This window comes from Calidris pugnax, unplaced genomic scaffold (genome assembly GCF_001431845.1).
Source record: "Calidris pugnax isolate Ruff unplaced genomic scaffold, ASM143184v1 scaffold215, whole genome shotgun sequence".
Classification (NCBI taxonomy): domain Eukaryota; kingdom Metazoa; phylum Chordata; class Aves; order Charadriiformes; family Scolopacidae; genus Calidris; species Calidris pugnax.
The window spans coordinates 542412-553399 of NW_015090997.1; the positions used below are offsets into that span (position 1 = coordinate 542412).

The following is a 10988-nucleotide window of genomic DNA, read 5'->3' on the forward strand; positions in this document are numbered from 1 at the left end:
ATTTTCTGAGGGATCCCGGTGGGGACGTGGTTTCAGAGCAAGCTGGGGCTGCTCAAGCTTTTGCACTTTTGGGGTAGCCTGGCTGGGGGGAAGGCTGTGGGGACATGGTGAGAGAGTCCCCAAGCTCCCACCCACCTTTCCCAACCTGCCCAAACAGCCCCCACCTCCGGCAAACCAGCGCCTGGGACCGACAGCACGGGGGAGGCTTTGAGCGTATCCAAGATACAGCGGATTTGGGCACCCTGTCAAATGTTCTCATTGTCTGACCCTTGTCCAGACGCCAGTAAAACCCTTTGGGAAATTCCCCCTCCACCCAGCGCACCGGCTTTAATTACAGAAGAGGAATGTGAGGCGCAGAGCCCTGCTCCTCCCGCCTCTCCGCTCGGCTGAGCCCTGGGCTCCCGCACGTATCCCCCACTTTTGGGGTCCGGGAGGGTGGTGGTGTTGGGGGACGGGGGATAGAGGGACCACAGGGAAGGCTGGCATTGGAAATGGATGCCGGGTGCCCCTGCCCGGTGCTTCCCAAACCCAGGGTGGTGAGTGGGGACTTGTCCCCCCCCGTCCCGCTCTGGCAGCAGTACCCGAGCAGCAGGACATGAGTAATATACATCCCACTGGGGGAGTTAGATCAAAGGCAGTGAAGTAGATACAAGAGGTTTCTGCTTCACAGACCAGAGAGGCTGCAGTTCAATAGCGCCTTTGTTACCGGCTCTCTGGAGCTGGGGATGGAGAAATACCTGACCCCCGCTCCCTCCCTCCCTCTCTCCCTCCTCTCCGGCCCCTTGGTGCACAACCATTCCAAGTATGTGACCGTGCAGCGAGGCTTGGTGGGGACGTGGGGACAGCAGCAGGAGCAGCCACCAACGGAGGGGTCCGGGCTTCAAAAATACGACCTTCCCCAGTAGCCAACTGGGGCTGGGAGGTTGTAACCTGCATGCAGCACTGGGCCAAACATCCCTGCAGCACCCGGGTTTGGCTGGTGGTGGCCCATGGTGGCGTGGGGAGGAGAGGATGGTGTGGGTGATGCCGCGGTGGCTGCCGTCCCCAGCCCCTGGCGTCGTGCCCTTCCCGTGGAGAGGATGCCGCACTGCCAAAGGTGAGGTCAGACGCGCTCGGCTGGTGGCTCTGGGCTCTCCTCGGGTCCCTGCGGTGCAGTGTGGGGCTGGTGGCTCTCAGACGGGCATGTGCCATCGTACTCCGAAGCTGGGGATCCAGCCTGGCACTGGAGCTGCCTTGAGTTGGGTGCAACCTCCTTGGGAAGGTCTCTTGGGTGCCAAAGCAGAGCCACATCCCCAAAAGCCACTCAGTTTGGCTTGACAGATTTACCCTTTGAATGTGTGATGAGCAACGAGAGTGGGGCTGGCTCCTTAGTGCACCCCTGGGAGCAGGGGGTGGGTTGGTGCCAGAGCTGGGGGGCAGGGACCCATGGGGGGGGCTCCTGGTGGGCATGCAGTGCCCAGGGTATTTTCCAGGGCTGAATGATGCTCCTGAAGAGCTTGGTGGGTCGGGCTCCCCGTGGGTGCACCATCCTGGGGAGCGAAGGGGCCAGAAAGGGAGCGTGACCCTGTGGGAAGGTGGGACACACGGTGGCCTTTATTCCTTGCTATTCAGATATGGGAGTTAAAAGAGGAAAGACCTTGGGAAAACGCCAGTTCAGAGCCACCCGCCTGCTTCAGAAGTTGGGTTTGTAGGTCAAAGCCACGTTCACTGCTATTACAAACCGCAGGGTGCGAAATCCTTCCTCCTTCCAAACCTGGCTGCTGTATATGGCTTTAGAAACCTTGAATTTCCCAAGGCTTCTTGCTAGGGCAGCAAGAAAGGGAGTTTCCTCGACTCAATAGCAGAGCTGACCTCATCAGCTCCTGGCAATTAGCAGTCACTGTTGCTGAACGAGCCGACGTCCTGGCAGGGGAAGAGAATAAAGGCAGAGGCCAGCGCTTTCCCAGGGAGAACCTGGGCGGTTTTGGTGTTGGAGGAGCCCCCCCAGGTGCTGGGAGGTGCAGAGGTTCAGGGGTAAGGTCTGTGTCTGACTCTGGGAGGAGCTGCTGGAGCAGCTCACCTTGTCCCGAGAGGCCTCTTTTGTGGGTGCGGAGACGGAGGCTCCCCCGAAAAGGCGGCAGGGGAAGGCAGCAGCGGGGGAAGCAGGGGGGGAGGCGGGTTTGCAGCCAGACCTTTCTTTAGCCCTTTGTCTCAGCCGACAAAGGCGGGTCTGTTGGATGCACCTCTCGCCGCCGCCGAGCATCCGCCGCCTCTGCAGCCAGGTGAGCTGTGGGGGCCGTGGGGACCAGGGAAAGGTTTCGATTCCCAGTTCTGGAGTGACTCCCAGACTGTGGGCAAGTCCCTCGGTGGCCCAAAGGGTCAGATTTTTCCAAACAGCCCCAGGACAGGGGACAGCTCTACCCCAAGGTGAGCGCTCTCCCCCCCTGGCTTGCAGAAGGGATTCACCCCGAGGGCTCCTGGGCTGCAGGGAAGGGAAGCGGCTGATGAAGAGCAGGGTGTAAGGGACACTTGGGCTGCTGGTGTAAATCTGTGCTGCTCCACTGGGAACCAGATAGAGTGGCTATTTGGTTTATAACCCGAGGTTTGTCAGGTTTATTGGGATCCTTAGAAGCGGCACAAAAAGCCGCGCTGGGGAATGCCACCCTGCTGACAGAGATAAGGTGTAGCTGTGGCCAGGACACTGGGAGAGTGCAAATAAACCATTTCCTTGCCTGTGCCTTGGGCGTGCTGCCATTGACTCAGGCTGTGGCATGTTGTCTTTTAAACATCTCCCCTGCTGCAAGAGCCTGTTGTCCCTGCAATCTCAGCTCGTCGCTGTTGGGAGTGGAAAGGGCAGGGTGTGGGGTCACCTCCCGGGGTCGAGCCACCGCGCTGGCAGGTTACTGCTGAGGGGACAGACGTGGCAGGTTTGGCTTTTTCACCTTCCTGACCTGGGAGTAAAGCTGGAATAACCGACCTGCAGTGCTGAGGGGTGTTCTGGGTGGGAGATGCCCCTGTTTTTGGAGGGTCAAGCTGGGGGACTGCAGTCCCCGTGCAGGGATGGAGCGAGTCGTGCTCCCAGTTGGGGAGGGAGGACAACTTAGAGGGGTTCCTTTCCCTCCCGCCTCCTTTCCCTTTTTCCTTTTCTTTCCCCAAAGACTGCTGGCTTATCCTGGGTAAGCCCTCTGCTGTGGTCTATGGCTTTTTATTCCTATGTGATTGCTTTTCCTAACTCATGTAGGGCGAAAAGCCATGGGCTACACAGAGGAGGGACTCCACCTTCCAGGCACCTCTGCAAACCGCACGGACTCCTGATCCCTTTTTAATCACCCATATTTATTTGGTAACAAATGACGAGTGAAAGGGGGCACTGAAGCCTTGCGGGGGCCTTAGAGGTTTAGGCAAGACGGATGGGGCAGGGGGTGGCGAGCAGAGGGAGAGACAAAGGGGGACGGGGATGGCGGGGGGCACGGCCTTTCAGGCGCCGCCGTCCCCATTCAGAGCTGAAAGGGCGCTCAGCGGCGCCGGGTGCAGGAGAAGGGGGCTGCGAGGGCGGCGGGAGAGGCTTTTCTTTGGCAGCCAGCTCTTTCTCACACGGTTCAAAGCCTCCCCACCTGCAGCCCCGCAGAACAAAAGCATCAGGCAGAGACCAAGGGCATTTCCAAGGGCCGCGGCCGCTGCCTTAACCCGGCACCCAAACGGCTGCAGGTGATGGCAGGAGCCCCTTCTGCTGTTGGTTCTCCCGAGCAGGAGCGTGCAGGGGGCTGAGAAAAGCCCAGGCACCTCCAGCCCCATCTCCCCACCGTGCCTTGCCCCTTCCAGAGATGTTGCAGACCCAGGTGGTTTCACAAAACCTGGAGCCACCCAGGTTGTGCCAGGCAGGATCCGTCGCCATAGTGCCCACAAGGCCATGGCCAGCCTGGTGCCACCAGGATGCTGGAGGGGAGGTGGTGGCAAGGAGCTCAGGAGAAGGACAGGTTTAATTATACAGTGGGACTTGACAAACTGGCACTTTTAAATGTGCTAAGGCCATGTCTGCAAGCGTGGTCCAGCTGGGCTGGATGGGGTGGGAGAGGAGGGTGCTGCTGCAGACCCCACCGTCACCAGAGACCTCCATCACTGCAGATCCCATCACCAGCCATAGTGCCCACAAGGCCATGGCCAGCCTGGTGCCACCAGGATGCTGGAGGGGAGGTGGTGGCAAGGAGCTCAGGAGAAGGACAGGTTTAATTATACAGTGGGACTTGACAAACTGGCACTTTTAAATGTGCTAAGGCCATGTCTGCAAGCGTGGTCCAGCTGGGCTGGATGGGGTGGGAGAGGAGGGTGCTGCTGCAGACCCCACCGTCACCAGAGACCTCCATCACTGCAGATCCCATCACCACAGACGATATCACTGCAGACCCCATCATCACACACCCCACTGCCACAGGCCCCCCACCACTGTAGACCTCACCATCACAGGTCCCATCACAGTAGAACTACTCCACCTCAGACCCCACCACCACAGACTGACCACTGTAAACCTCACCATCACAGGTCCCATCATGGTAGAACACTCCACCACAGCTCCCACCACTGCAGACTCCATCACCGTGGACCCCATCATCACAGATCCCACCACTGCAGACCCCATCATCACACACCCCAGCACCACAGATCCCACCACCACAAACCCCACCACTGCAGACCCCACCGCCTCCGTCAGCACCCAAACGACATCAAGGGGTCACAAACCACCCTCCCCAAGCAGGAAGTGAGCAATTTCTCTGTTCTTTTTTTTTCTCGCTTCCTGAGTCATTAGGTGTCAGGCTTTCAAGTTTATTTCACCAGCCTGGAATGCATCTTTAAAAATAATAGTCATTGGAAAAAAAAAAAAAAAAAGAAAGCTGAGATTCAGCTGTAATCCCATGACTCAAGGAGGTGTGGAAGAAAGAAAATCATGAAATCCCATGAGTTCCAACAATGAAAGCAAGAGAGCTGGCAAGGCTGTGGCACATAAATCATCAAAACTAAACACCATCAGTCAAAATGAAAGGAATTAAGCCAATCTCACCAGGCTGTTTTAATTATTTTTTAATGAGGATTTGCTCATTCAGAAAATTCACCCATGACAATGGCCGCCCTGAGCCATTCAGGCCGAGCCGGGCTGGTCCCTGTGGCGGACACGCATGGCTTGGCCCCGCCGCTCCCACCCCGGGGCTGCTCCGGACCCGGCACGAGGCTGGGGATGGGGACCCCAAAGCCAGGATGCCATGAACCCCCAAGAAGGAGAGAGAGGGGCAAATTAACCATAAGTACATGAGGGGTCCCATTTTTTGGCCATTGGCTTTGTGGCAACCCACAATGTTGTGTTGGGGGAGTAATGAGCAAAGTCGTCTCTGCATGATCCCAGTGGGTTAGTGGGTGATTTGCTGTGGTTCCCCAAGGGGGGCACAGCCCTGAGCCCCCTCAGCAAAGCCCTTGGCATCACTGGAAGCATGAGGGGGAAGAGCTATTGTGGAGTGGGGATGCTGGTGGTGGGGCATAAACCCATCCCTGAGTGGGGACCTGCTTCTTGAGAGACCACGGAGGGGTTGAAAGGTCCCTTCCAACCTCAGCAATTCTACGATTCCAAAGGATGGACTTTGGCAAAAGCTGACATTATTAAATGCAACAACAACAGCAAAGTTTAAGGCGAATGAAGCTCTGGATGCCAACGCCCGCGCTGGAGCGGCAGCAGCCCCCATTAGTATTTCGGTGGCTGTTGGGCAAAGCGGCTCAGAGTGGGATTATCGACAGCCTATCTGCACCGTGCCGGCGAGATACTCCACCCCTGAGACCTGCTCTCACTACCCTGCATGCCATTGATTTTTCTTTCAGTAAGACAGGCGTTAAGCAGGGAAGAAACGGAGGGAGCATGATCCACTGGGTTTCTGCGGTGCTGGGTCCAAGAGCAGCCAGGACTGGGAGGAACCAGTATACACTCAAGTATTGTGTCCAGTTTTGGGCACCTCAATACAAGAGAGATCTGGAGGTGCTGGAGCGAGTGCAGAGGAGGGCAACGAAGCTGGTGAGGGGGCTGGAAAACAAATCGTATTAGGAGCGGCTGAGGGAGTTGGGGCTGTTTAGTCTGAGGAAGAGGAGGCTGAGGGGAGACCTCATCACTCTCTACAACTACGTGAAAGGACACTGTAGAGAGGTTGGTGCTGGGCTCTTCTCACAGGTAATTAGTGACAGAACGAGAGGGAACGGCTTCAAGCTCCAACAGGGGAGGTTTAGACTGAACATTAGGAAAGAATTTTTCACCCAAAGAGTGGTCGGGCATTGGAACAGGCTGCCCAGGGAGGGGGTGGAGTCCCCATCCCTGGCTGTGTTTAAGGGCCGTTTAGATGCAGTGCTGAGGGACATGGTGTAGGGGAGGACTTTGTAGAGTAGGGGAGATGGTTGGACTCGATGATCCCAAGGGTCTCTTCCAACCTGGACCATTCTATGATTCTATGAACCCGAGTGGGCACGTTGCGGGGGGTGGCTGGTGGTCAGGAGCCAGAGCCTCTGACTTTCTGCCAAATCTCTTTCTTTCTTGCTCTTGTTTGCCCGGCTCCCGTCCCCCCTGGCAATGCACAAGGGCTTAAGCAGTGAGATTTGAGGGGTGTTTTTCAGCCTGTCTGATCCTCGGGGGGCTTGAAGGCGGCGAGGGGGGAGACACGCACGGGACAAGTGTTTTGATGAAAGCCCTGCTGTGCAGAAGGCATTGGCAGGGACCCCTGGAAAAGGTCCATCGCCAAGAGGAGACGCTGCCAGCACCAGGTGAGCTCTCAGCCTGTCTGGCATCCAGCTCCCAGCAGCAGCTCCAGCCACCTTTCAATTAGCGCAGCCCCGTGCTGCTGCCGTGATTGCCCACCCCCAGGGCAAAGTAAAGACCCTCGGCTGCCATCCTTACAAAACATTCACAGCGTTAAATGAAACAGCAGATCAGGTTGGTGTTTTCAAAGTATCTTAGAGAACTTGGGCACACTTGCCTATTTTTGAAAAGGCAGTGATTGAAATTCTGTGCCTGGTCCAGAGAAAAGAGCTTGAAGAAGAGTCGCTGCAAAGGTCCTTCTGGGGAGCTCCATCTCCAGAAGCACATGGAAGGAAGATGCTGGAGCAGTTGGAGACCTCTTCCAGTATTCCCTGGTCCTTCCCGAGCTCCCGGGAGCGAATGTGCAGAGTTGCCTATTTTTGAAAAGGCAGTGATTGAAATTCTGTGCCTGGTCCAGAGAAAAGAGCTTGAAGAAGAGTCGCTGCAAAGGTCCTTCTGGGGAGCTCCATCTCCAGAAGCACCCGGCAAAGGAAGATGCTGGAGCAGTCGGAGACCTCTTCCAGTATTCCCTGGTCCTTCCCGAGCTCCCGGGAGCGAATGTGCAGAGCAGGACAAGCCGCTAATTACAGATAATAACTGCCATTTATGAATGAGGCATCCACCATCCCTGGCTCCTCCGGGAGCTGGGTGTGGAGCTCTCTTTATCCCGGAGCTGCCGGAGGGTGAGGCACGGGCTTGTCCTGCAGGGAGGGGAAATCACAGCCACATGCTCCGACACAGCCCCCACGGTGCCTTGTTGGGTCCTGGACATCCCTCATGGCAGCAGCTGGGATTTTGGCTTCTGGGGGTGTTAGGGTCACTTGGCTGATGCAGAGGGTACCAGGTCCCAAATACCACTGGGGCAAGTGGGGATTTCATCCCAAATCCCAGTTCATGGCCCGGGGTCACTGCTGCCCACATGGGTCTGGGGATGGGGTTTGCCTCCCTGCGGCCTTGGTGGTGCAGGGGAAGAGCTTCTTGCTGGGTCCCCAGCCCCACAGCTGCTGATCCAGGGAGAGAACTCAGGGAGAGAGTGGCAATTATTAATATTTTAATTACAGCCAGACGATAATGAACTGTAAAGTTGGGGTTTTTAATCAAAGCTGTGACAGCATCCAGCTCTGACGGGACACAGTGGGATGCCCAGCACCTTGCTGGTGGCCACTGGGAGGGCTGGTGAACACGTGGGGCTGCAGCACCGGGACCTCCTATGGAGGGGATGATGCTCAGCAGGAACCAAGGGAGATTTTAAAGCTCAGCCCTCGGGCAGGATGCCCAGAGCAGGACCAGGGCACTAAAAACCAGGCTGAAGCTCACGTCTCCACCAGGCAGACCTGGGTCTGGGCTTTGCAAGAATGGCTTCCCCGGGGTTTGATGATCCGTGCCCGGCTCCCTGGCATTATCCATGGGTATTTACCTGCCCTCTGCATCACAGAGCTCAGTTCCTCGAGTGCTGATCCCACACCAAATCCAGGTCACTTGGCTGCGGCCGCACTTTTGAGAAAAACCTGCCCCCGCTTTTGCTGGCCGAGAGCTGGAGGAGGCTTGGACAGACAATTCTCCAACGAGACAAGAAGAAAAAAAAAAAAAGAAAAAAAAAAAAAGAGAGACAAATCCGGGACTTGCCGGGAATTATTTATTCAGCTCTGCTCTCGGCAGGGAATTACGGATGCGGCGGTTGTGCCACAGAGCACCTTCCTCCTCCCGTCTGCTTGGAAATGGGTTATTTAGTAACTGGTGAGGCCACCGGTGCTGAGTCAGCCCACAGCTAATGAACACCCTGGCTGCCCATTTGAAATTTATTGCACCTATTAATTACAACCATTAGCTGCAGCCAGTGAAATTTTTATAATGAGGACCCTTGCGACTTTGCCTTCCTAGCAGCAAATTAACTGTGTGGGGGGAAGAATCAATGGGATCAGCATACTTTACAGAAGTGATGTTTTAATTAGCGATTCTCTGCAAACATGCCAAGCAACAGCTTCTCCGTTCATTATCTCTCCTTAAAGGGATGGTGCTTCTTTTCAGGTTAGTTTTTATCCCGGTCTCGTCTCCTCTGTTGTTGGGTTTCTAATGCACTGCTGCTCATTATAGAAACTGCTTTGAAGCTGGTTTTATCTTAGGTCTGGTTGTAAGCAGCGAGATGCCCAAGGTTTGTGGGGGGAAAATATAAAAAAAGCAACTCTAGGAAATAATGGGTTTGGAAGCTTGGCTGAAAAATAGCTAAATTGGATGGATCCTGTGGCTGTGAGGAGGAGGGGGAGAGGGAGGGTGGGAAAGGGACTGGGATGGACTAGATGATCTTAAAGGACTAGAAGGTCTTAAAGATGATCTTGAAGGATTAGGTGATCTTGGACTTGATCATCTTAAAGGTCCCTTCCAACCTAGATGATTCTAAGGGGTTGTGTCCCCTCAGTGAGCCCCAGGGATGTGGGACCTGCATCTCTGGTGCTTGGAAAAGAAAGGACCAAAAGTCCCAGAGAAGGATTCCTCCCTGGTGGGGGCTGCCATCCTGCAGGAGAAAGTCACAGTGCTGCGGCCCCAGTGCTTCTTGGGGGACTTTTCTGCAGATTCTGCAGATTTTAGAAAACCAGGCTGGTGATCCCAAAATCATTATTCACTCCTGCAGATCTTGGCTGCAGAGGGGGACGGACTAGCTATCATGAAAGGCAAATGAAATGAAATTTCTGGGAACTTTTCTACATTTCATTACAAATGATTTAATTCCAGTCAGTTCCCTGCAAAAATACGGGACCAATTTCCATTGCAAATGATCCCATTTCCCAGGAAATAAAAAAAAAAAAAAACCTCCGTGCGCTGGCGGCAAAAGGCAGCTTTGAAATTCAGGGTTTAAAATGCAAAACTTAATGTTGTTTTTTCCACCCAAGTAGCTAAAAGTTAATTCAATGGCATTTCTCAGAAAGAGTAAAGCTGGGGCAGGGTAAGAAAATCAGCTGATAGGAGAGTTCCTGGAGCCTGAGCATCCCTTCCCTGGGTCTGGTGGCCACCAGTGTCACCTGCTATCCCCAGCCTGTCCCTGCAGCAAGGCTGTGCTGAGCCCTGCCTGCACCCCCACCTGCACCCCCGCCCCACCTCCCCTCCCAAAACCCCCCGTTTCAGCTGCGCTGCCCGGCAAAGCCCAGGGAAACGGGTAATTGCCGGGCTAAGGAATAGACTCTGTCCAGCTGGTTCAGAAAGACATTTTTTAGGGCTCAGGGAAAGTGACATTATTAAAGTGAGCATGCTGATTTCAGACAGCTCCCAATTCATCACTGTGACAGTGACAAACACGGCCTGGGGTTATGCAGTTGACTAAAGAGAATTCTCTAGCTTTACATTTTTAATGCTCCTCGCATTTTCTCTGCTGCAGTGGAGTTTTATCCAAAGGATCTTCTCCCTTGAATAGAAAGGGCAGCGCGGGTCTGTGAAGCATGCCCAGCCCTTGCAAATCAGGCAGGGCTTCTGTCATCACTGCCCAAGCCAGTTCATTTATTTTTTAATTATTCCTTGCTCCTTCAGGATCCTTTTTCTACCTTTTCAAGAAGAACAGGAGCGTCAGCCTCAGCTGGGCTGCCTCTATTCTCCGGGGCTCATTCATCATTGTCTGCTGCCTGAATGGGAGGCAGAGGGTCAGCCTGAAAAGCCTCCGCGTTACAAGCTCCTCTAAATATATCAATAGCTCCCTAATGGAGGCCGGGGTCCCAGCCGGACCGCCCAGGCTCTCGGGGTGGCTTTGTGTCTGCAAAGGGGGGGACGGATGGGCTGGGCACGGCTGGGGGACATGGGGTGGCACGGGGCAGAGGGGATGGGCACCCCCGGGGACTGAGAGCTGCTCAGCCCAGGCTGCCTGGGAGGTCTGGGGAGGGTTTGCCTGGTTAATACGGAGAGATTTCAATGGCAGGGATGGCATCCGTGCGGGCGAGGAAGGTGTTTTGCCATGGGACATGGCTTAGAGGTGGACTTGGCAGTGCTGGGTTAAGGGTTGGACTTGATCTTGAAGGTCTTTTCCGACCTAAATGATTCTCTCTATATATATTCTATATATCTATTCTATATATTCATATTCTATATATCTATATTCTTGGGCATTGGAACAGGCTGCCCAGGGAGGGGGTTGAGTCCCCATCCCTGGATGTGTTTAAGAGCCGTTTAGATGTGGTGTTGGGGGATATGGTGTAGGGGAGAA

The 10988-nt window shown here is 55.0% G+C and overlaps 1 long non-coding RNA gene across 2 annotated transcripts in view; it reads left to right on the forward strand.

Annotated features, from left to right (window-relative positions):
* LOC106895785 overlaps positions 1–10988 on the forward strand; it is a 36530-nt gene that overhangs the window by 18758 nt on the left and 6784 nt on the right. Inside the window, exon 1 of one of the 2 annotated variants that reach the window (XR_001413512.1) lies at positions 850–1096. The exons of the other annotated variant lie outside the window; for it this stretch is intronic. This is a non-coding gene — a long non-coding RNA (uncharacterized LOC106895785). Of the gene's footprint in view, positions 1–849; positions 1097–10988 lie in introns of those variants that run through there. 2 annotated transcript variants of the gene reach the window in all.